This window comes from Pleurodeles waltl, chromosome 1_2 (genome assembly GCF_031143425.1).
Source record: "Pleurodeles waltl isolate 20211129_DDA chromosome 1_2, aPleWal1.hap1.20221129, whole genome shotgun sequence".
Taxonomy (NCBI): domain Eukaryota; kingdom Metazoa; phylum Chordata; class Amphibia; order Caudata; family Salamandridae; genus Pleurodeles; species Pleurodeles waltl.
Window position 1 is genome coordinate 616,102,793 of NC_090437.1, and position 24,416 is coordinate 616,127,208.

Sequence of the window (24,416 nt, forward strand, 5' to 3'; positions counted from 1 at the left end):
CAGAGGTTGGTCAACCAGGTGTTGGCAGGACTGGATGAGTTCAGTGCCGCCTACCTGGATGACATTGCTGTGTTTAGTTCCACATGGGAGGAACACCTGCAACACCTCTGGAGAGTGTTAGAGGCCCTGCAGAAGGCAGGCCTCACTATTAAGGCGAGCAAGTGCCAAATAGGGCAGGGTTCTGTTGTGTACTTAGGACACCAGGTGGGGAGTGGCCAGGTGGCACCCCTACAGCCTAAGATTGACACGATTCTGGCTTGGGAGCCTCCCAAGACCCAGACTGAAGTGAGAGCCTTTTTAGGTCTCACAGGATACTATCGGAGGTTCGTTAAGGGATATGGTACCATTGTTACCCCCTTAACTGAGTTGACTTCTAAGAAGCAACCCAAGAAAGTGATCTGGACAGAGGCTTGCCAGAACGCTTTTGATGCCCTGAAGGCGGCCATGTGCACAGCACCGGTGCTGAAGGCACCTGACTACTCCACGGAGTTTGTTGTACAGACAGACGCCTCAGAGCATGGTATTGGAGCAGTACTCTCACAGCTGAATGAAGAGGGCCTAGATCAACCCGTAGCCTTCATTAGCAGGAGGTTACTACCCAGGGAACGTAGGTGGAGTGCCATAGAACGTGAAGCGTTTGCTGTGGTCTGGGCACTGAAGAAGCTAAGACCCTACTCGTTTGGGACTCACTTCCGAGTTCAGACCGACCACAGACCCCTCAGATGGTTAATGCAGATGAGGGGTGAGAACCCAAACTTGTTGAGGTGGTCCATTTCCCTACAGGGGATGGACTTTACGGTGGAACATCGACCCGGTACAGAACACGCCAATGCTGATGGTCTGTCCAGGTTCTTCCGCCTTAGTGATGAGAACTCCCATGAGGTTGGGTAGTTGCTCCCCACTTTTAGCTGGGGGGGACACGTGTTAGACTTTTCATCCTTGGCGTGGTCTCCCTTAACTTTTTGCCTCTGTTCCCCAGGTTGTTGATGTGTGCTGGACTCTGATTTTGCTGTTTTTGTTACTCTGGGCACTTTACCACTGCTAACCAGTGCTAAAGTGCAAGTGCTCCTGTTTAAATTATATGTAAGTGGTTCATCCATGATTGGCATATTTGAATTACTAGTAAGTCCCTAGTAATGTGCACTAGAGGTGCCAGGGCCTGTAAATCAAATACTACTAGTGGGCCTGCAGCACTGGTTGTGCCACCCACATAAGTAGTTCTGTAATCATGTCTCAGACCTGCCACTGCAGTGTCTGTATGTGTATTTTTACACTGTAAATTCGACTTGGCAAGTGTACCCACTTGCCAGGCCTAAACCTTCCCTTTTCTTACATGTAAGGCACCCCTAAGGTAGGCCCTAGGTAGCCCCAAGGGCAGGGTGCAGTGTATGGATAAGGTAGGACATATAGTAATGTGGTTTATATGTCCTAACAGTGAAATACTACCAATTTCGTTTTCACTGTTGCAAGGTCTGTCTCTCTCATAGGATAATATGGGGGCTACCTTTAAATATGATTAAAGTGTAGATTCCCCTAGAGAGTAGATGGACATGTGGAGTTTGGGATCCCTGAACTCACAATTTAAAAATACATCTTTTAGGAAAGTTGATTTTGAGATTGTGAGTTTGGAAATGCCACTTTTAGAAAGTGAGCATTTTCTTGCTTAAACCATTCTGTGACTCTGCCTTGTTTGTGGATTCCCTGTCTGGGTCAGTTTGACAGTTGGGTTGTTTTTCACCTCACACCAGACAGTGACACAAAGGGAGCTGGGGTGTGATCTGCATTCCTGATTAGCCATCTCTGCTAGGAGGGAGGGGTGGAGTGGTCACTCTCATCTGAAAGGACTGTGCCTGCCTCTGACAATGCTGTCTCCAGCCCCCTGGTGTGTGTCTGAGGCCTTGCCTGGGCAAGGCAGGATTTCACAAGAAGGTGTGAGTCCCCTTTGAAGGAAGGTGACTTCAAAGACTAAAATGGGTATAAGAAGGGCACCCAAACTTACAAACTTTAGAAACACTTCTGGAACCAAGAGGAACCTCTGCCTGGAGAAGAGCTGATAGCTGAGGAAAACGTGCTGCCCTGCCTGTGACTGTGCTTTGTGGAGCTTTCCTGCAGTGCGGCTTCTGCCAGAGTAAGAGGGCAAAGACTGGACTTTGTGTGCCTTCCATCTTGAAGAAGAAATCTCCAAGGGCTTGATGTAGAGCTTGCCTCCTGTTGTTGAAGTCTCAGGGATAGCAAAGACTTCTTCCTGCCAGCACCTGGAGTCTCTGGAGAGACCCCTACTCTGCTCTGTGGTGCCCTTCTAGTCCCTGGGACCCTGAAAGGAGAGGCTGGCAGCCTAAGGACAAAAATACACGCACCGAGCGCCGTGCGGAGAAAAGATCGACGCGAATCCGATCGCGGCTGAGAAAACGACGCGACGCCGGTTCCGCAGCTGAGAAACGACGCCGCAGGAAACGCGACCGAAAAACCGACGCCCGGAGCAGGAGAAACGACGCGCAGCATCGCTGACGGAGGCTGAGAGATCGCACCCTGCGCCGCGGGACTTTCGGATCGTCGTGTGGCTGGCTTTTTCAACACGCACCGCCGTGCCGAGTTGTTTTCGACGCACACAGCCGTGCAGGGTTACTTTCGACGCACACCGCCCGTGCGGGGTTATTTTTGACGCAAACCAGGTACATTTACACGCTAGCAGCGCTAGTGTGTTGTTACAACTACCTAAAGACTCTTTTTATTTTAAACCTTTAAAAAATCATAACTTGACTTGTGTATGTTGGATTTTTTGTCGTTTTGGTCTTGTTTTGTCTAGATAAATATTTCCTATTTTTCTAAACTGGTGTTGTGTCATTTTGTAGTGGTTTCATTGAGTTACTGTGTGTGTTGGTACAAATACTTTACACCTAGCACTCTGAGGTTAAGCCTACTGCTCTGCCAAGCTACCAAGGGGGTAAGCAGGGGTTAGCTGAGGGTGATTCTCTTTTATCCTAACTAGAGTGAGGGTCCTTGCTTGAACAGGGGGTAACCGGACTGTCAACCAAAGTCCCCATTTCTAACAGTATACTTATCAGCTAGGGAGTTGTTTGACGGCGAAAGTGCATGAATATAGACATGGCATGATTAACTGCTGGGGTTGTGTTGTTTGAATGCTAATGGCGTATTGTGGACTCTGTATGAGCATGTGCTGTGTGTAGGCCACTGCTGTAGGTGTACTGTAACTCTACATGAATCTCTCCTTTTTTCTGTGTCTTCCATGCAGGTCAGTGCCCATCAGAAGAAGAGGTTATGGAGAGCCATCGCCAAGCAAGTGCCGACCCTGGTGGTATATAGCTGGAGGAGCACCCACTGCAGAAAGCACTGGGAGTACCTGAGACGCTGGGCCTGGAAGATCAGGCCCAGCTTGGGACTTCCTCCCAAAGACGGAGGGGTGCCTGTCGGACCCTGTCCCCTCTAACGGCCTGCATATTGGCGGTGCCCAACCCGGAGTGAAATGGGTGCTTCAAGGCAGCACAGCAGCCACCAGGGGGTGAGTACTGACTGTTTCATATCATTTGTATGGGCTTCTATTGTTTCAGTTGGATTATGTAGATACTAATGAGGTGTGTGTACATTGGATAAGATCATAGTCCTGGCTATTACTTCCACTGTTTAGAAGTGGCGTGAGTTAGCTTTTAAACACCATGCAAGCAGTACTATGATGGTCCTATACCTCCTTCACCAGTAACTTTTAAACACACTCTTATGTTGAGAGTTTTTCATACCTTATTTCCCTATCCCTGAGTCTGCTTTAGATAGCCAATGTCATCTAGTTAGGGCTGATATTGGGTAAGAAATCCTGTGAGCAGGGAACTTCCACTGTGCAATCATTGCATTCTCAATGGACGTCTTTACATCATGAGTCCTTCACCAACCTGTCCAATAATTTGTGTGCCATGAGCCTATTCATGACATATGAAAAACAATGTGTCTAAAGTGTCAGATTGGTCAATATGTGTGGGTAGTTGGTAGTTTTTAGCATTGTAGAATGACAGATGACAGTCTGCAGCATGTCCAAACTAGTCATTTTGTTGGACCTAGGAGGTAACAGCTTGCATATTGGGTTTTGTCTTCATGATTAATGTCTGAGGACAATGTTTCAGAAGCCAATCCTTGCCACACCAGAAGAGGAGTAGATTACTTGTTGGTATGTGTACTAGATGGGTAGGTATTGACCCTTTCCTCCCTTTCTTTCTCTCGCATCCCCTCTCCCTGTCCTCTTCCATCCTTGTGTGTATGAGCATCATCAGGTGAAGGAGAAGGGTCACTGGCGAGGGGGGGAAGCTGCAGCCCACAGGACCCAGGAGGCAGAGTCCACCGATGCCGCCGAAGGGACCAGTGGGTCGGAGGGTGAGGTGAGCACCATGGGGGATACCGGTACAGCAACATCATCTTTGCATTCCTCCTCCGAAGTAAGCTCCCTAGCGGTGGTGGACCCATATGGACTCATCCTTGCACCATCCCTATCCATCACCCCCTTACCAGGACTGCCCTCCCTGTAGCTCCCCACCCAGGTGCCCATGCCCGCTCACCCAGGAGGGTGGGTGTTTCCTTTGTCGCAGGCACCTCTGCCCCTGCCCCCACCAGCCCTGCTGTCCTTAATGAGGAGGCTATCAACCTCCTGAGGTCCATCTCTGTGGGGCAGTCAACCATCGTGAATGCCATCCAGGGACTGGTATCCCAGATGCAACAAAGTAATGCCTACCTAGAATCCTTTCACAGTGCCTTGGCTGTCCTGCAGAGATTGTTTCAGGCTCTGGCCGCCTCCTTGACGGCAGCCAGTGTCCCTTCATCTTCCATACCCCCTCCAGCTACCTGTGCCAATCCACCACCCCTCTCCTCTCACCCTTCCAGAACATACATACAGAGCAACATTCACCCACTACAACAGACAAGGTGCACAAAGACAAACACGGGCACCATAGGACACACCATAAGCATGCACATGGTCAACACATACCTGCAGACACAACAAAAGCCACTCCTTGCACTGTCTCCCCCTCCATCTCCTCCTTCATAGTCACATCACCACTCACACCTGCCATCTCTACACCAACACTCAATGATCCTGCCGCAGACATCCACCCCACACACCTGCACTCACCACAACCATCACAACCACATGCAGCACATCCGTCTTACTTGCAGCCACCACCTCAACGTACACTCACACATCTTGCCTAACATCTCCCTGTATCTCTTCCCCCTCCCAAAAAACATAAATGCCCTCTCTCACCCACCCAAATATATCCACCACACATAAGCACACATTGCACACACCTCCATCCACGTCCAGCACATCTGCACCTCCTACAAGCACTCCCTCTACCTCCACTCCACAAACATTTTACCCATGACCACCCAGTATACCTAAATACGTTTTCCTTTCCAGTCTTGACCTGTTCCCTGCTGCTGTCCCACCCTGTGAAGCCCCTAAGTGCCATGTCTCCCTGCCTCAACCCAGACCTTCAACCTCCCTGTCCTCCCATGCCCCTCCCCCTGCTAAGAAACCACCTCCAAAGCCAAAGGTCTCTACTCCTACCCCAAAATCCAGACCCCCTTCGCTACAATAAAAAGCCAAGCCTAAACACCCCCTCCCAAACCTAAACCCAAGGATTCCCTTCCAAGCCAAAACCCTCCCACCACTCCTCCCCCACCCCTGAGGTTCCTCCTTGCCCCATTGATGCCCCTGCCATTTGAGGCCAATTTGCAGTCTGGAGTCAATTTGGGGCATGTGAATTTGCCCAATGTGCCTGGAGCACATCTGACATTTGGACTGGCTAGTAGGCCTCATCTGTATACAGTTTTATCTGTTTTTAACATTTTAATACATCTGCCCACATAGCTATGGATGTCAAGATTGAGAAATTGTCCTGACTTCCTTCAACATAATTGTGTTATAGCTGTATACTTTGATGCATGTGTTGTATGTGTATGGGATGAATATATCTTGCTGCATGCGCTAGGCTGATGACTTGTGCCATGTGCTTGTTGTGATGTGTTGTTATGGTTGTGTGTGGCATTGTGTGGTAGTGGTGTGTGCGGCCATGTGTATAGTGATGCATCTGTGATGTCCCTTGAATGTTGGTTGAACGTGGTGTGTCAACTGAGGCCTTTTTTGGATGCCTGTACTATTTCTATGATTGTGTGTTGTTGCTTCATATTGTTGCCAGTATGTGTTGTTGGGTGCAGTTCTTCGATGTGCCTTCCTGACTATGGGGGTGATTCTGACCCTGGCGGTCGGTGATAAAGCGGCGGCCAACCCGCCAACAGGCTGGCGGCCCGAAAAATGGAATTCTGACCCTGGCGGGAACCGCCAACAGAGACCGCCACATTAACACTCCGACCGCCACAGCGGGACAAACAAACAGCGCGGCGGTCACCGCCAACAGGCAGGCAGCAGACAATGTACCGCCCACCCTATCACAACTCACCAATCCGCCACCTTTTCCGGGGCGGGAGCACCGCCGATAAAAACACGGCGGAAACAGACTACGAACGGGAAAACGCTCACCTCTACGCAGGACGGAGGACAGCATGGAACCCGAATTGAACATCATACCTGCACTCGTCTACCTGCTCATCTACCACGAGTACGAACTCCGCCGCAGACGTCAACGGTGAGTACTGCACCTACGACACACGGGAGGGGGGAGGAGGAAAGGTTACGGGCACACACATATGCGACCCCCACCACCCCCCCAAGATGTACACACCAATGCAGAGCAACAAGTCACAGTGACACCACCCAAACACCCGTAAAAAATACAATCACATAACCAAATTGAGAATAAATATAAAATAGTCTCAGAAAAGTATTTATCAACCATCAAAACTTTCTTCTGTCAAACAAATTATTTACACAGCAGTGGATAACTGAAGCAAGTAGTCCTGCACATCTTACAAATCCATCATGTCCGTGGGCCAAAAGAGTAGCGAAACAAGGGCAAAGCCCACACAGGAGACCTGAGTCCTTTGGAGAGAACACTGCAGGGGCATCTGGTGACAAAACCACAGGCACCTCAGGGGGAAGGGAAGGGGGGGGCACCACAGCCACATGAGTCCACGACGCCAGATCCACGAAGGGGCCACCATGGCCACTGTGCCATCCTGGGGAGTGCAAAGCCACAGTCTCTCAAATCTCTCCAGTGGGTGGGTTGCCCACTGTGCCATCCTGGGGAGTGCAAAGCCACAGTCTCGCAAAGTCTCTACAGTGGGTGGATTGCCCACTGTGCCATCCTGGGGAGTGCAAAGCCACAGTCTCGCAAAGTCTCTACAGTGGGTGGATTGCCCACTGTGCCATCCTGGGGAGGGCAAAGCCACAGTCTCTCAAGTCTCTACAGTGGGTGGATTGCCCACTGTGCCATCCTGGGGTGTGCAAAGCCACAGTCCATCAGGTGGATAAATGTCCCCACTGGACAAGGAGGATGCATGGTGGGCACAGTGAACCCTGAACAGTGCCTGACAGGAAGGGCCCAGCGGAGCGGTGCTTGAGACGGCGGTGCCCAGCGGAGCAGTGCTTGACAGGAAGGGCCCAGCGGAGCGGTGCTTGAGACGGCGGTGCCCAGCGGAGCGGTGCTTGAGACGGCGGTGCCCAGCGGAGCGGTGCGTGACAGGAAGGGCCCAGCGGAGCGGTGCTTGAGACGGCGGTGCCCAGCGGAGCGGTGCTTGACAGGAAGGGCCCAGCAGGGCGGTGCTTGAGACGGCGGTGCCCAGCGGAGCGGTGCTTGACAGGAAGGGCCCAGCGGAGCGGTGCTTGAGACGGCGGTGCCCAGCGGAGCGGTGCGTGACAGGAAGGGCCCAGCGGAGCGGTGCTTGAGACGGCGGTGCCCAGCGGAGCGGTGCTTGACAGGAAGGGCCCAGCGGAGCGGTGCTTGTGATGAAGGGCCCAGCGGAGCGGTGCTTGACAGGAAGGGCCCAGCGGAGCGGTGCTTGAGACGGCGGTGCCCAGCGGAGCGGTGTTTGACAGGAAGGGCCCAGCGGAGCGGTGCTTGTGATGAAGGGCCCAGCGGAGCGGTGCTTGACAGGAAGGGCCCAGCGGAGCGGTGCTTGTGATGAAGGGCCCAGCGGAGCGGTGCTTGACAGGAAGGGCCCAGCGGAGCGGTGCTTGAGACGGCGGGGCCCTGTTCAGCGGTGCTTGTCTTCACGGCGGGGCCCTCTTTAGCGGTGCTTGTCTTCACGGCGGGGCCCTCTTTAGCGGTGCTTGTCTTCACGGCGGGGCCCTGTTCAGCGGTGCTTGTCTTCACGGCGGGGCCCTGTTCAGCGGTGCTTGTCTTCACGGCGGGGCCCTGTTCAGCGGTGCTTGTCTTCACAGCGGGGCCCTGTTCAGTGGTGCTTGTCTTCACGGCGGGCCCTCTTCAGCGGTGCTTGTCTTCACGGCGGGGCCCTGTTCAGCGGTGCTTGTCTTCACGGCGGGGCCCTCTTCAGCGGTGCTTGTCTTCACGGCGGGGCCCTGTTCAGCGGTGCTTGTCTTCACGGCGGGGCCCTGTTCAGCGGTGCTTGTCTTCACGGCGGGGCCCTCTTCAGCGGTGCTTGTCTTCACGGCGGGGCCCTTTTCAGCGGTGCTTGTCTTCACGGCGGGGCCCTCTTCAGCGGTGCTTGTCTTCACGGCGGGGCCCTGTTCAGCGGTGCTTGTCTTCACGGCGGGGCCCTCTTCAGCGGTGCTCTTCTGCACGGCGGGGCCCTGTTCAGCGGTGCTTGACAGGAAGGGCCCAGCGGAGCGGTGCTTGTGATGAAGGGCCCAGCGGAGCGGTGCTTGACAGGAAGGGCCCAGCGGAGCGGTGCTTGTGATGAAGGGCCCAGCGGAGCGGTGCTTGAGACGGCGGTGCCCAGCGGAGCAGTGCTTGACAGGAAGGGCCCAGCGGAGCGGTGCTTGTGATGAAGGGCCCAGCGGAGCGGTGCTTGACAGGAAGGGCCCAGCGGAGCGGTGCTTGTGATGAAGGGCCCAGCGGAGCGGTGCTTGAGACGGAGGGGCCCTGTTCAGCGGTGCTTGTCTTCACGGCGGGGCCCTCTTCAGCGGTGCTTGTCTTCACGGCGGGGCCCTGTTCAGCGGTGCTTGTCTTCACGGCGGGGCCCTCTTCAGCGGTGCTCTTCTGCACGGCGGGGCCCTGTTCAGCGGTGCTCTTCTGCACGGCGGGGCCCTCTTCAGCGGTGCTCTTCTGCACGGCGGGGCCCTGTTCAGCGGTGCTCTTCTGCACGGCGGGGCCCTCTTCAGCGGTGCTCTTCTGCACGGCGGGGCCCTTTTCAGCGGTGCTCTTCTGCACGGCGGGGCCCTGTTCAGCGGTGCTTGTCTTCATGGCGGGGCCCTCTTCAGCGGTGCTCTTCTGCACGGCGGGGCCCTGTTCAGCGGTGCTTGTCTTCACGGCGGGGCCCTCTTCAGCGGTGCTCTTCTGCACGGCGGGGCTCTGTTCAGCGGTGCTCTTCTGCACGGCAGGGCCCTCTTCAGCGGTGCTCTTCTGCACGGTGGGGCCCTGTTCAGCGGTGCTCTTCTGCACGGCGGGGCCCTCTTCAGCGGTGCTCTTCTGCATGGCGGGGCCCTCTTCAGCGGTGCTCTTCTGCACGGTGGGGCCCTGTTCAGCGGTGCTTGTCTTCACGGCGGGGCCCTGTTCAGCGGTGCTTGTCTTCACGGCGGGGCCCTGTTCCGCGGTGCTTGTCTTCACGGCGGGGCCCTCTTCAGCGGTGCTCTTCCAGTCAGTGTAGGGAGTCAGACCTGGCCTGGACAACCTGCTCACTCGCCCTCCGAACGTGCAGTGTCAGGCCCCTTCGGAGACGGAGTCCTGGGCCCTTTGGTGTCGTCCCTTGCAGCCGGGATGGGGCGTGTGGGGCCCTCCTGCTCCGCGCTCCTGGTGGCTGGCCTCTCCGCCCTGCTGCCCTTCCGCTCCTTAGATGGGGCTCTCGGTCCCTTGCCTCCCCTGGCTGTTGTGGCAGGTGAAGTGGCCGGAGTCACCTCCTTGGGGGCATCCGTCTCAGTCCGCTCACGGCGGCCCTTCACTTTCCGGGTCCTCTTGCCTGGGGGGGGGCTGCCAGTCCCCTTGCTGCTCAGTGAAGTGTCACTGCCGCCAAAGGGTGGACTCCATATTCCATGCACCACTTGTACCTTGGAAGCTGGGCTGGTGGTGGCTGAGGTGCCTTTGGGACTTTTCCCAGATGGAGGGGGTGGGTCAGGGGAGGAAAAGAGGTCAACATTTGAGAGGTAATATTTCTTTGGACCAGGGTAAAGGGTAGGAGTAGTGGAGATAGAAGTGGAGGAAGAGGATGTGGTTGTAGGAGAGTCAGGTGTGCTGTCCTTGGGTGCAGGTGACTGAGACGTAGGCTGTCGTGAGGTGGTTGGCTGTTGTTTGGGTGTCTGCCTGCGTTTATGTGTCTTGGAAGAGGGGGTGACAGACACAGTGGGAGAGGACACAGGGGACGTGTACATGGCAGTGGGGGTGGTGACTGCACGTGTGAGGACTGTAGTGGAGGGTGTGCTAGTGATGGAAGAACTGGCTGATGTTGGTGTGCATGCAGGTGTGAGTGTAGACGTCACAGGGAGGGAGGAGGGAGACGAGGAGGAGGGGGACACAGAGGTGGTAGTGACTGTTGGTATGTCTGCAACTGGGTGTTGCTTGGGTGAATGCTTGTGTGTTCTGTGGTGCTTATGTTTGGATGAGCTGGCCTTGGGTGTTGAGGTGTGTGCAGGCTGGTCAGATGGTGTGGATGGGATAGGCTGAGGAACAGGAGACAGAGAAAGGCTGGTGGCAGTTAGAAGAGGGAGACTGGAGACAGGGACAATGGCTGCCGTCAGTGCTGAGGCCAGAGAAGTGAACGCTCGTTGATGGGCAGCCTGACCCGAATGAATGCCCTCCAGGTAGGCATTGCTCTGTTGCACCTCCCTTTGCACCCCCTGGATGGCATTCAAAAGGGTAGTCTGCCCAACAATGAGCGTCCTCACGAGGTCAATGAGCTCCGCACTGAGGGCAGCAGGGGTGACAGAGGCAGGGGCTGAGGTGCCTGGGGCGAAGGAGACGCGCGCCTTCCTGGGCGAACGGGCACGGAGCGAAGACTGAGAGGCTGCTGGGAGGGCGGTGCTGGTGCGCTGGGTGGCGGCTGTACCTGTTGTTGCGGGGGGCACAGATGTTGCCGCCCTAGCTAGGGAGCTCCCAAATGAGGACGTGTCCGTGTCGCTGGTGTCTCCACCGGCCCCCGTTGTGGTGCTCCCCTCGCCCTCCGGATCACTGGTGCCCTCGGTGTCTGTGTCAGTGCCCACCAGGGCCTGGTGACCTGCAGCTCCCTCGTGCTCCGACGCCAATTCTCCTCCGCCTGATGATGCTAATGCCCAAGAAACAAAGAATAAGGGTGGGGGGAGAAATAAAACAAAGTTGAGTGCATGCCTTGTCAATAGCCTTGGCGGAGAGGACAGACACAGGTGCCTCATGCACTAAGCCTCGAACTTGGGGTACACTACTCTGTACTCCTGACTAGGCCAACAGGTCTAGGGACAACAGACGCGCTCATGGGTGATGTTGGACCATGGATAGCTGCACTTGGCACCCTACAGAGGTGGTGGGCGGGGGCACAGGGCCATGTCTAAGGGAGGGGACTACACTACAGAAAGTGCCCTAGCCTACTGTCACCCACAGCCCTCCTCCCCCACCCAGACGCCTCCACTGCGCGTATAGATAGGAGAATGTGCTGATACTCACCCCCTTGTGTCTGCTGTGATGTCCTCAAGCGCCCATCCAAATCAGGGTAGGCCACCGCCAGGATCCGGGACATCAGGGGGGTCAGGGTACGACTGGCACCCCTCCTAGGTCGGGAGGCCATCCCCAGCAGTGACTCAGCGGTCTTTCGGGTTCCGCAGCGGATGTCCTCCCACCTCTTCCGACAGTGGGTGCCCCGTCTGGTGTAGACCCCCAGGGCCCGGACTTCCTTGGCGATGGCACGCCAAATATCGATTTTCTGATGGGCGCTCACCTGTTTGACATGTACAGGGTGGGAAAGAGAAAACGTCAAATTTCTGCATGTTTGGAGTACATGCCCCCCTCCCCACCCTTGCCATGTGGCCCATACTCTCATCAGTCGTGCGTTGCATTCCTCATTTTCTCCCCACCCCACAAACTGACAGCCACCCCACTCCACACAGGCATTACCCATTCAATGTGCACTCAGTGTACTCACCTGTTGGTCTGGAGGACCGTAGAGTAGCGCATACTGGGGGAGGACCCCGTCCACAAGTTTCTCCAACTCTTCAGACGTGAAGGCAGGGGCCCTTTCCCCAGTCGCAGCAGCCATTGTCTCTTCCAGACCGAGTTCACAGCAGCACTTGCAGTATAGGTCCTCTCCTGTGGATGATCAGGTCTCGAGTGATTAAGCAGATAGAAAATGGCGGTCACGCCCGCGGCGGTGCGTACCGCGACCGCCGGCGCACATCGTCATTGGCTCCTGAATCCCATAGGGTTCAATGTTAACCAATGCGACTTCGTACAGCGGTCTTCGACCGCCTACCGCCACGGTGTGCCACGCCAGCGCATTGACCTCACATCCCATTGTCCCAGTTTAGAGGTCAGGCAGCCGCCATTTCAAGGGCCCCCATGGCTTAAATTCTACTGCGTCACACAGGCCTAGGCCTTGCATTTGCACACATACAAACATAGCAGTCAATACATTTTCGTGTACTGTGCAAGCTGTGTTGTACGTACCTGTGAGTTGATTGACTCAGTGCTCCATGTTGTCCTTCCTAGGCACCGTCCGCAGGGACTTGCGAGGAGAAGGAGGAATCCTCCCGTGTACCGGCCGCTGGTTGACCTGTCGACAATGGAAGAACGCCATATAATACTCCGATACCGACTTGACCGAGCCACTATACATGAACTGTGTGCCCAGCTGGAGCCAGACCTGATGTCACCCATCCGCCAACCCACAGGAATTCCCCCTCTAGTGCAGGTTCTATCAGTCCTCCATTTTTTTGCAAGTGGCTCATTCCAGACAACAGTGGCCATGTCATCTGGAATGTCTCAGCCTACGTTTTCAAAGATTCTGTCCAGAGTGTTGTCTGCCCTGATGAAACTCATGAGGAGCTACATCATATTCCCAGAAGAGGCTGATTTGGCCACAGTGAAGGATGATTTCTATGCCCTTGGACATATCCCCAACATCATTGGTGCCATTGATGGGACCCATCTGGCATTAGCACCCCCAAATGACGATGAACAGGTGTACAGAAATAGGAAAAATTACCATTCTATGAATGTGCAGGTTGTCTGTTTGGCAGACCAGTACATCTCCCATGTAAATGCCATGTTCCCTGGGTCAGTGCATGACGCGTATGTTATGCGTAATAGCAGCGTCCCCTATGTGATGGAACAGCTACAGAGACAGCGTGTGTGGCTAATAGGTGACTCTGGTTACCCCAACCTGCCGTGGCTATTGACCCCAGTGAGGAATCCCAGGACCAGGGCAGAGGAACGGTACAATGAGGCCCATGGGCGTACTAGGAGGGTCATAGAAAGGACCTTCGGCCTCCTGAAGGCCAGGTTTAGGTGCCTGCATATGACAGGTGGATCCCTAATGTACTCACCAAAGAAGGTGTGTCATATCATCGTGGCCTGCTGTATGCTTCACAATCTTGCATTGCGACGCCAGGTGCCTTTCCTGCAGGAGGATGGTCCAGATGGTGGTGTCGTAGAAGCCGTGGAGCCTGTGGAGAGTGAAGAGGAGGAAGACGACGGTGAGGAAACAGACAACAGGGAAGCTGTCATACAACAGTATTTTCAGTAGCACACAGGTAAGGTTCAGCCACGCCATTTCCCATTTACTTAGAGCCTCATGCATCTCAACTTTATGTATTTCCCCCCAGCTCTTTTAAATAACATTTCTTTTTCCCTTCCCTTCTCAGTGCTTAATGACTCATAGCCCGACTTCTGCTTGGTTTGGCCATGTACTACAGCGTATTGACATTGGTATGTTGTCATCACTAACTGACATCACATATTGTGAACTGTTATGGGTTGTACGATTTTTTGAGAATACAGCATGACTCCAAACGGTTTTCGGTGCAATAATTGTTTTATTTTGTGTGCTTAGATAATGGTACATTATATGAAAACGGTGATGGGTGGGGGTGGAGTGATGTCCATGGCAGAGTCCAGTTCTCAGTCTGACAGGTCTATTGTCCATATGCCTGTGGAAGGATGGAGCAGGGGCTGTTTGAGTTTGGACAGGGTGGCAAGGTGGGACAGTGGGATGACTTCTGGGGGTATCTCATGCTGGCGGTGGTCTTGGCATGCTACTCTGTTTTTTTTGGGGGTCTTAGGCTCCTCTTGCGGGGTGGTTGTTCTTCAGCAGGAGGTGGGGTTCTTGTGGCCTGTCGTTGTGTGTGGGCCTCCTGTCCACTAGCGCCGGCGGAGGTGGTAGGCTGTTCCTGGCTAGTGACAGGGGCCCTGTGTGGTGCCACATGGTCCCGCAACGTGTCTTCTATCCTGTTGAGGGCCTGGACCATGCTCCCCATGGCGGTAGCGATGGTGGTGATTTGGTTGCTGAACCCCATGTAGCGTTCTTCCTGCTGTGCCTGTATCTCGGTGAACCTGGCCAGTACCGTCGCCATCGTCTCTTGGGAGTGGTGGTATGCTCCCATGATGGTAGTGAGGGCCTCTTGGAGAGTGGGTTCCCTGGGCCTCTCCTCCCCCCCCTGTCGCACGGCAGCCCTCCGAGTTGCCCTGTTTGCCTGGGCCTCTGTCCCCTGGACGGTGTGCCCACTCCCACTGCCCCCAGGTCCCTGTTGTTGTTGGGGTGTTGGGTTAGCCTGGGTGCCCTGTAGTGGCAGACACACCGCTGCTTGACCTGTCCTAGAGACAGAGGCATGGGCCCGCTGGGTGGGAGCTGTGCTGTTGTTCCCAGGGGGGTTCGGGTCTGCTGTGGCCTGTGTCTGTGTTTGGGGAACCCACTGCCCAGAGGTCCCCGATGGTCCGGGCTGGTCATCAGGTTCCAGGTCGACCCAGCTGCTGTCCTCACTGGGGGCCTGTTCCGGGGGTGGGATGGACATTTGAGGACCCTCCTGACCGGTGTGTTGGCGTTCGGGTCCTGCATGAGGTGAGAGAGTATGGTTATTGTTTCTGTGTGTGAAATAGCGTGAGATTTATGGGTGCCCTTGTCCCCCAGTGCAGGCATTCCCTTGTGGGTGGTGTTGTGAGGGTGGTTTGTGGGGGGGGATGGGTATGTGCAGTGGTCATGCTTAGGTAATGGGTGTCCAATGTTTGTGGTGGCATGCAAGGGTTGGTGAGGGGTTGGGTGGGTTGTGCTAGGGAAACATTCTCAGGGATGATGTGTGGTGGTGGGTTGGGGGTGAGGGTGGGGGTGTGGGTTGGCATGCTGGTGGGGTGGGGGGGATGAAGTATATGAGATAGGACTTACCTGAGTCCATTCCTCCGGGTACTCCAGCAAGGCCCTCAGGATGCAGGATGTTTAATACTTCTTGCTCCCATGCTGTGAATTCTGGTGGGGTGGGTGGGGGTCCTCCGCCAGTCTTCTGCACCGCGATGGTGTGTCGCGACACCATCGAGCGCACCTTCCCCCGTAGGTCGTTCCATCCTTTGCGGATGTCGTCCCTATTTCTGGGGTGCTGTCCCACCGCGTTGACCCTGTCCACGATCCGCTGCCATAGCTCCGCCTTCCTTGCTATGGTGGTGTGCTGAACCTGTGAGCCGAAGAGCTGTGGTTCCACTCTTATGATTTCCTCCACCATCACCCTGAGTTCTTGGTCCGTAAAGCGTGGGTGTCTTTGTGGTGCCATGGGGTGGTGTGGATGAGGTGTGGGGTGGTGTATGTGGTGATGAGTGTGTTGGTGTGTGGTGCTTTGTGCTACTATGTGGTGTGTGTGATGTTGTAGTGTGCCTCTGTGTGTCTGGCTCTCTATTCTCTGATGTGTCTCTCTCTCCTTCGTCTCTGATTTTTGGTTGTAGGGGTTTGTGGGTGATGTGGGTGTGTGTTTTATATTTGATTGGATGTGTGGGAGTGTTGTTTGTATGTGTATCAGGTGTGTGTATTTCAAATTGTCCAATGTGGTAGTGTTTTGTAAAGGTGTGTGTATTTTGACCGCGGCGGTGTGTACCGCCAATAGACTACCGCGTTTGAAAGACCGCCGCGTGGATTTGTGGATCGTAATGGCATGGGCGTATTTCTGTTGGCGTGGCGGTGGAGGTTTAGTCATCTCCAGTTTATCGCTGGCCGCTGATGTGGCGGACTGCAATGGAGGTCGGATTTTTGGAGGTTTGGCAGTTGTGGGTCAGAATGACCGTGGCGGCTGACTGCGGCCGCAGCGGTATTGTTGCGGTCTTCTGACCGGCGGTAAGCGGCTTTTACCGCCGAGGTCAGAATGACCCCCTATGTGTTTTTGTATTTGTGATGTTGTCATTGTGTGATCGTGGGGTGTTGTGCACGGCTGTGTTTGACAGTGGGGGTGGTGTGCGTGTGCGGTGTGCTGTGAGAATGGTACGTGTCTGTTGGCCGTGGTGTGTGTAGTTTGCGTATGCAGTTGTGTAGTTATTGTGTGTGTGTCTGTAACTGTGTGTGTTGATTTAGTTGCTTGTTTGCGTATGTGTGTGGCCATCGCTATCTATGCCGGGTGTGTATATTGTATTTGGGTGTGTAAAACTGCCCTTCCCACCAGTGTGTGCTAGGTGGGGGTACTTACGGTTGTCGTCTTCATCGTCATCACTGGTCCTGGTGGTGTATGGTGAGATACAGCAGTGGGAAGACTTCCAGTTCACTTTTCATGGCAGCCGCGGACGCGTCTGTGTACCTGGAGGTGAGTGCCTCCTTTTATGCTAACAGGTCACGCCATGCTTTTCATAGCAGTCGCACCGCCCCGGAAATCCTGGCAGTCTGCTGACTCGTAATATGGTGGACAGTGTATTGGTCCCCACCCGCCTGGAGATGGCTACCGCCATCGGGGCCGTCTGCCCACACTGGCGGTACTGGCAGTGACTTGGTTGTGCTGCGGTTGGATCACCGGGGTGGTCGTAATATGGCGGTCTACACCACCAGCCTGGCGACTATGCGACTTCCACCACCGGCTTGGCGATCCGGTGACCACCAAACGTGTAATGTGGGCCTCAGTCTAGGGATATGGAGATAGAAGGGTGCACTCTACTCCATGTAGGGATTTTTAGGAAGGGTGCTGTAGTCATATATCAAGAGGGCAACTTTCAGGTGATGGTCCTATTGGTCACACCAGAACCCTTAGTAGGGTTGCAAAAATCTCCTGCCAGTATAAAGCAATGATGGGGCAGTCCCAGACAACATTGACAAAGTTCCCTCCTCTGCTGGGCATAAGAAGCTTCTGGTGTGGTGTGACATACATCCGCTGCAGCCTTTGGGCGTAAGATAGGTGATATGCAGAGAGTTATGTTGAATGAGGTGGAGCCAGGAGGTTATGGCTAGCATCTGGGAGCCGTTAATGTGTCCCTCCAGTCGTCCTCATCCAAGGGACCCGCCCATTGGGCTTTTAAGACCATTAAGGGATAAGGGGAATTATGATTTATATATTCTGAATATCCCTGATTTCCCTTTTGAACCCATAAGGATCTTGACTTCCTTTGGGCTGTACTCTGGAACAACGGCTAAAGAGTCCCAATGTTGGGTGACTGCATGGCACAGTTGTAGAAACTTACAAAACTGAGATTTGTGGAGGTCATATTCTTGTTGAAGGTCAATTAAAGACTTCACCTGAAACCTTGCCAGATGTCTACCACCTGCAATATACCAATGAGGTCCCACTTATGAAACTCGACAAGCTGCATGCACTGTTGCACCATGCAACAGTGCAAGAGAGGGGTCTCCATTGTAATTTTCCACTCCCATCCTGCTCACCTGAGGGCCACACCAGAAACACCACTCTAGTGATCTATGGAAGGGTGCGGGGAACAGGGTATCCATAAAGCATCCCTACAATCTTATCATGGCTCACCAAAGCCACCTACAACCCAAAGGCTGAGTCAGACCAACCCCTCACACAACCAATCACTCAGCACCAGTGCCTGGGATACCCAATAATACAAATGTATGTAAACCATATCCATTCCACCATCATAGGTGGACTGGGTGCATTTGCCAAATGCCATTACTGGAGGCCCTCCGTCTCATAAAAACTAACACATTTTGGAGAGTAGGACTTGAAACTAGCTCTGGGGAATAGTCAGAAGCAAAGTTTTAGGTGCATAGAAGAAACACGTCAGAATCATAATCTTGAAGAGGGACAATTTACCCATCATATTCAATGAGAAACTGACCCATATGGCTAGGTCCCACTCCACCTGAATCATCAGGGTACCAAGGTTCAGCATCCAGGTAAGATTGGGTTCTAGGGCAACAGTAACCCCAAATATTTAAAGCTAAGTCTACAAACCACTAGACTATGTTAGCGTCTCTCCCTGCTATGGCCCTGGATCTCCCATTTACTCTGATGAACTGCACCTTGGGCACCATATAGCAAAGAATTAGCTCATGTGCAGTTTTACCACCAACACTCTTAATGGCACACAGTTTCTCAGTCTTTTTGTATAATTCCTCACCCAAAAACAGATGTGAGGCTGCTGATAGGGTTGAATCCTCACCGGCTGCCCTGCTGACTTTGCTGCTCCCCTTCTTCTGACTGGGCATTAGCCCTCATGGTTGTGTTTTCAGCTGCTCAGTTACTCAAAGGATTCTCAGGAGAATGCTGTGTTCTGGCGGTAAGTATTACAGTCCTACCGGTTTTGCATTTCTAGAAGGTTGCAACATTGGATCGGCAGTATGTGAGGGAATAGGTGGGCATACCGGGTGGGTGAGGTATTCCCCTCTCCGGTCACATCGTACTTCTCGGCATAGTGGCTTTATTCAAAATGCACTTTATCTCTTGGCACAGCAGCTCATGTCACTTCGCACTCAATCACTTGGCACAACAGATCAGGTCACACTATACTCGAACTGTTGTCTCAACACCTGAGACCTGGTCCACTTGATATCTTGGAACAGTGGACCAGTTCACACCACATTCGATCTCTTGGCCAAGTGGCTCTGGTAATGCATCACTCACTCTCTCGACATAGCAGCTCAAGTTACGCAGCCCACCAACATCAGTGATCAGAAATCACTCTCAGTAGTCCTTCAGTCCACACTGGGGTCATGCTGCACCTTTCTTTTCATTCTGCTGAATTGACAGGCATCTTCACTCTCTTATCAGGCAGGTTGACTTGAAGCTGCTCAGCACAGGTGATCAGATCTTACCACAAGAGGTAGACTTTAGCAGATGTCCCCTCACTTCTGAGAGTCAGGAAGACACCAGCTCTGTTTGAACAGCTGTCCTCTGAGAATTCTGTAGAGCAAAACCCTTTCTTGGCAAAATACAATTTTGACCTGGAACAACACATGGGTCAGTGGGTCCCACTTTATTGCAATATAAGTAGAGAGGAGATGTGGAATCACTGTCTGGACTTTCAGAACTAGCTTAAGGTGGTTGGTTCTATGTCAAAATATCCTTTTCAGGCTCTCCAGACATAACCTTTTGCTCCTCACAGCAGGGTAGTCTCAAGCCTGGAACACCCATAACAAAGGCACAAAGAGGTGCTACCTATATGCACTTAGCCATCATCAGCCACACTGGAGATTCGTCAGGGAAAAGCAAAAGCCTAGCCTTATCTAAGAGGTCCATTTTCAGTCCCACCTTTTCCCCTACCATGCATCAAATGACAGTGCTACTGGAAAGCTAATCAACAACTCCTCTCAGCAAAAGGCATAAGCACATGTTTAAAGACGCTTTGGTTACTCTCTCTTCACATCAATGTCGAGGTCTCCTCTCCAGCTTCAGGAATATTAGCAATACACTGCCACTGTCTGGAAAACAGCCTCACCTCATTTTGTGCAAAGGCCAGGCCAGGAGCATTCTTAATGGATCCCAGAGGCCTTCATTACTTTGGTTCACTCATACACACAGGAGCATATTTATGAGAGGCTTGCTCCGGTGCTATGCCATGAATTGTGATGCAACAGCAGCAAAGTAGTAAGTCATATTTAGAAAATGATGCATTTGCCAAAATGTATCATTTTGTAAGGCTTGCATGGGGCAAAAGCTACACCGAAACCAACTGCACCATGCACAATAAAGTATGTGCAATTTAGGCTTTCCCCTGCAGAATTCATTGAAAATGTGACACAGTCATTTGTGGAATTGTCAATGCATTGTGCATCGTTGTGAAGTGCATTGAAAAGCCTGAAATGCACCAGAATTGCTACACATCAGCAACCCCGGGTTAGGAAATGACACAGTGGCTGTGGTACAAAAACACCATCCCCACAACAAAATGTTGGCAAGCTCAACTACGCCATGGAGGCTGTCACCCTGCAACTTGGAGTTGCTAGGAGAGCACCACCACATAGGCAGCAAAGGCGGAGGAAGCATGTGTTTCAGCAGCACATATCCCTCATTGACCTCAGGGAGGACGAGGCCACACAATTCTACTGACTCTGGAGGGAGTCCATCATTCAATTGCTCGATAAGATTGGGTCAAGCCTCCAGCCACCAACCGCAAGGCCCAATAACATTCCCCACATGTGAAACTAATGGCTGTGCTTCACATGCTGGCATCCGGTTCCTTCCAGATCACACCAGCAAGAAATGGAGGAATCTCACAGGGAACATTTTCTGAGTTCCTCCCTTCTGTCCTGGATGCCATAATCAGAACTCACCGCCCATCACCTTCTCTTCTCCAAGACCCAACAACAACAACTGGACACAAAGCAAAGTCATTGCACAATTCCCATATGTCCCAGGTGCAATGGATTGCACACATGTGCAATTGGTGCCCTCTGCTGAAACATCCAACCTCTTTAGGAACCGGAAGTACACCTATTCTGCCAAGGCATATTGGACCATCTGCAGATGTTCATCAATGTGCGGGCCAAATATCCAGGGAGTGCACATGATGCCTACATCTACCAACACAGTATCATAAAAGTGCAATTTAAGAATGGGCAATATGGGAATAGCCTACAGATTGGTATGGAAATCTGAAGTATACATCATACCAACTGAAATGTAAAAATATCTGGCATAATAGCCATCTCTGTGTTTGTATATGGAGCTAGGAGCATATTCACAAGAGGTTTGCGTCATGGTTGCACCACGCACCATGGTACATGCGTGACACAAACCTCTAAATTAGATTTCTGAAGCCATGAAAGCCATTTTGTGCAGCTTTTAATGGCTTCAAAAATCCTGAGTAATGCAATGCAGGGCACATAGCTGTGTTGCATTACTCTGCACAAGGAAGACATTCCATGGACGTTGTTTGGGTGTTTCCACACAAATTCGATGATACATTGCTAGATTGTCACACCCTTCTAAACTTAGAAATGTGGCAAAAAGATATGACTCCCCAGGTGAGGGGTAACAAGGAGAAATATCTATATATCTCCTCTTTACTTCATCTTTATATGTGTACTGCATTCTGCAGCACACATAGCTAGTGGAATATGTATCTAAGGATTGTTTCTGTGCAGGAAGGTGCCCCTTCCTGCACAAAACCCTGCATGCAACGCAGGCCATTGTGTGCCAGCGCAGGGTGAAAGGACAGGAACGCACCACATGCCTTAAATACTGCACATTTCTGCCCTTTCCCAGTGATGCAGTGCAGAGAGCAAGGTGACTTGCTGCAATGCACTGCGCCACATTGCCATAAATATGTCCCCCAGTGTCTAGCGCACATAGTGGGAACAACTTACTGCAACAATGATGTTCCATTGTGACATTCCCTCGCTGATTCTGCAAAGGTAGTAGCAACATAACAACTGTGCGTGGAATGATGTCATCTCACACTATGTGAATGGACAGAACCACTTTATGTGCACTGGTTAACTAAGCAATACGAAAATCATATGTTACACAAGTCAGGCCAATATGAGTAAAAAGGGTGCATATAAGTTAAGTGATAGATGAGTGTATGTTCAATGGAGTACCTAGTCTTGTTATTGGGGAAAGGTCCACTAAATTAATGGCATGCGAACAAATCTTGTGTTTATAAGTAAATGTGTCACTTGTGGTAGTAATTTGTATGTTGACCAAAGGTTCTGGAGTAAGACTGCAATGAAAGTGTTGGCCCAATTTATTTTTAAATGTCAAATTCTGGTACCAGTGTGATACCAGCAGTACAAACCACACATATTTCTCAGTCTTACTTACAGTCTCGGTACCAACATACACATAGGTATCAAGCCACATTGACATATTAAACCAATGTGATAGATCACCAGTTTTGTGGTGTAAGTTGGCTACATTTCCTGCATCTGAGTCCCTCAATATGACACTCAAAGTCAAACAATGTGCTGTGAAACATGTCATCCACCAATCACCTGTATCTAAATCAGTTTGTTCTACATAAAACAGCCCACATTGCCTTACCTTTGTGTCAGTCTAAGTTCAGCATGGCACCATGTCCGACACGAGCACTAACTGTAGGCTGACCACAAACTATATAACTATCCATGTCACATGTTGTAAATGCACTACATGTACAAAGCAAATACCCATGCTAAATTAAGTGAACAAATCAAGGGCTGTGCCAATGTCATGCAGGCAAGCAACAACATCAGAGGTTTCAAAAGGACGTATGTATGTGTGAGTGTCAAACATGTTGGCACTGTCACAACCTACGTAGGACTGAATGTATGCCAGAAAATCAGATCATAAGTTTGTCACTTTGCAAAAATAGTGAGTGCACATAAGGTAGACATTTTAAGAACATTTCAAAATACTGATCATAGTAAACTACTGCCTAAACTTGAAAATCAGCATGTAGAAGTGTCCAAGGTATCAGGATATGGTACTGACACATGGAACCAATGGTCAACAGTATCTAACATATATTGTTCTATACTGTAAGAAATGTGTATGAATTTGCCAATATGCATAACACAAATGGACTGTCATGTCTCAGTAATAATGTGCATAATCACTAACGGTTGTATTTTCCTACTTTCAGCTGACCAAAGATATGGTTTGCTTCCATGGGTCATGAACCCAATCCACCATCCTAAGAAAGAGCCTGAAAAACACTACAATATGGCATTGAGCAAGAAGAGGAATGTTGTGAAGAGGACTTTTGGAGTTCTGAAGTCCGGGTACAGATGCCTGAACATGTCAGGGGAAGACTTTTGTACTCCCCCCATGGTCATAAAAATCATCCTGGTCTGTGTCACCTTGCATAATATCTGTGTCAAAACAAATGTCCTGTGGGACTCTGAGCCAGAACATAGAGGCGCAAATGGAGGAGGAGGGTGAAAATAAAGGAGAGATCCAGCACACATTGGCTGGTCAATGCGACGTGACCAGATTTTTGATTTTTCTTTATCTTAAACCATATCACATGATGGAGAAAATGTCTGAAATTATGTTAATATTCAACATATGAATACATGTTTGAATTAATTCATTTTGTTGTGTTTATGTCAAAGTCAATATAAAAATTGATTCACTTACATCTCAATTAGGTGGAGGCCTCTACATGTAACAATCATGTTGTCTGAGCTGTTGAGAAACATGGGGCCCTGCCTCAAATTAATAAATCAACCAATGCAGCAATGCAATGTAATGCAGTGTATTTCATAAAAGGGACAGGCCAGGATTGCCACATATCTACATCTACATATTCAGTTCCTGCCCTCACACACTTCAGCTGTACGGTACAACACCACCAGCAATCTTGATGTGTTCTGCAGCAGCAAAGTGTGTTTCATATGACATTCAGTGATTGATGGATCACTAATATGCCAAAATTGCTGTACCTGAGGCAAACCCCTCATTGCAGGGTGGCTCACCATTGGATAAGCATGCAAAATGTCATCACTTTGCAGGAGCAAATATTGTAACAGATACCATCACAGACCATGAGTGACAGTTGTCATGGACAAAGGCCTAGTGCCAGGTGTTGATGATAAAATGTCATTTGTAATAAAGGCATTCAGGCATAGGTGGGGATCCTCAAGACAATACACATGTGGCTCATTTCCTAGGCAGATTGTCAAACATACTACATCTGACCACGGTTGACAAAATGCACATTTTCCATGCTTTGCCAGCATTACAATGAGGCTTGAAGGTCTGGAGCACAACCCGATGACCTTGCAATGTGTGCCATTACCTAGGGATGTTTTTCCAACCATCAAATCACCTCAAGAATACAGAGATGGTAAAAGTGTAAAGTGTCCATTTCAAACGTTAAACACAAACATGTGTATACATACAGAATCTCATTGAACCTGGTGCAATGGAATGGTTGGGTATGACATTACCGCTGCGTGGTAAGAGTGGTGTATCCCTTCCCTAAGTGTACAACTGCATAGTTGCTCACTAAATCTTGTATCATTCTAAAGGGAACATG

The 24,416-nt window shown here is 51.5% G+C and overlaps 1 long non-coding RNA gene across 1 annotated transcript in view; it reads left to right on the forward strand.

Moving 5' to 3' along the window:
- The window catches only part of LOC138295730 (uncharacterized), a 358,876-nt gene extending 335,267 nt beyond the window's left edge, over positions 1–23,609 (forward strand). The window contains exon 3 of the long non-coding RNA XR_011203672.1: positions 23,019–23,609. This is a non-coding gene — a long non-coding RNA (uncharacterized lncRNA). The remainder of the gene's footprint in view (positions 1–23,018) is intronic.
- Positions 23,610–24,416: the final 807 nt, after the last annotated feature.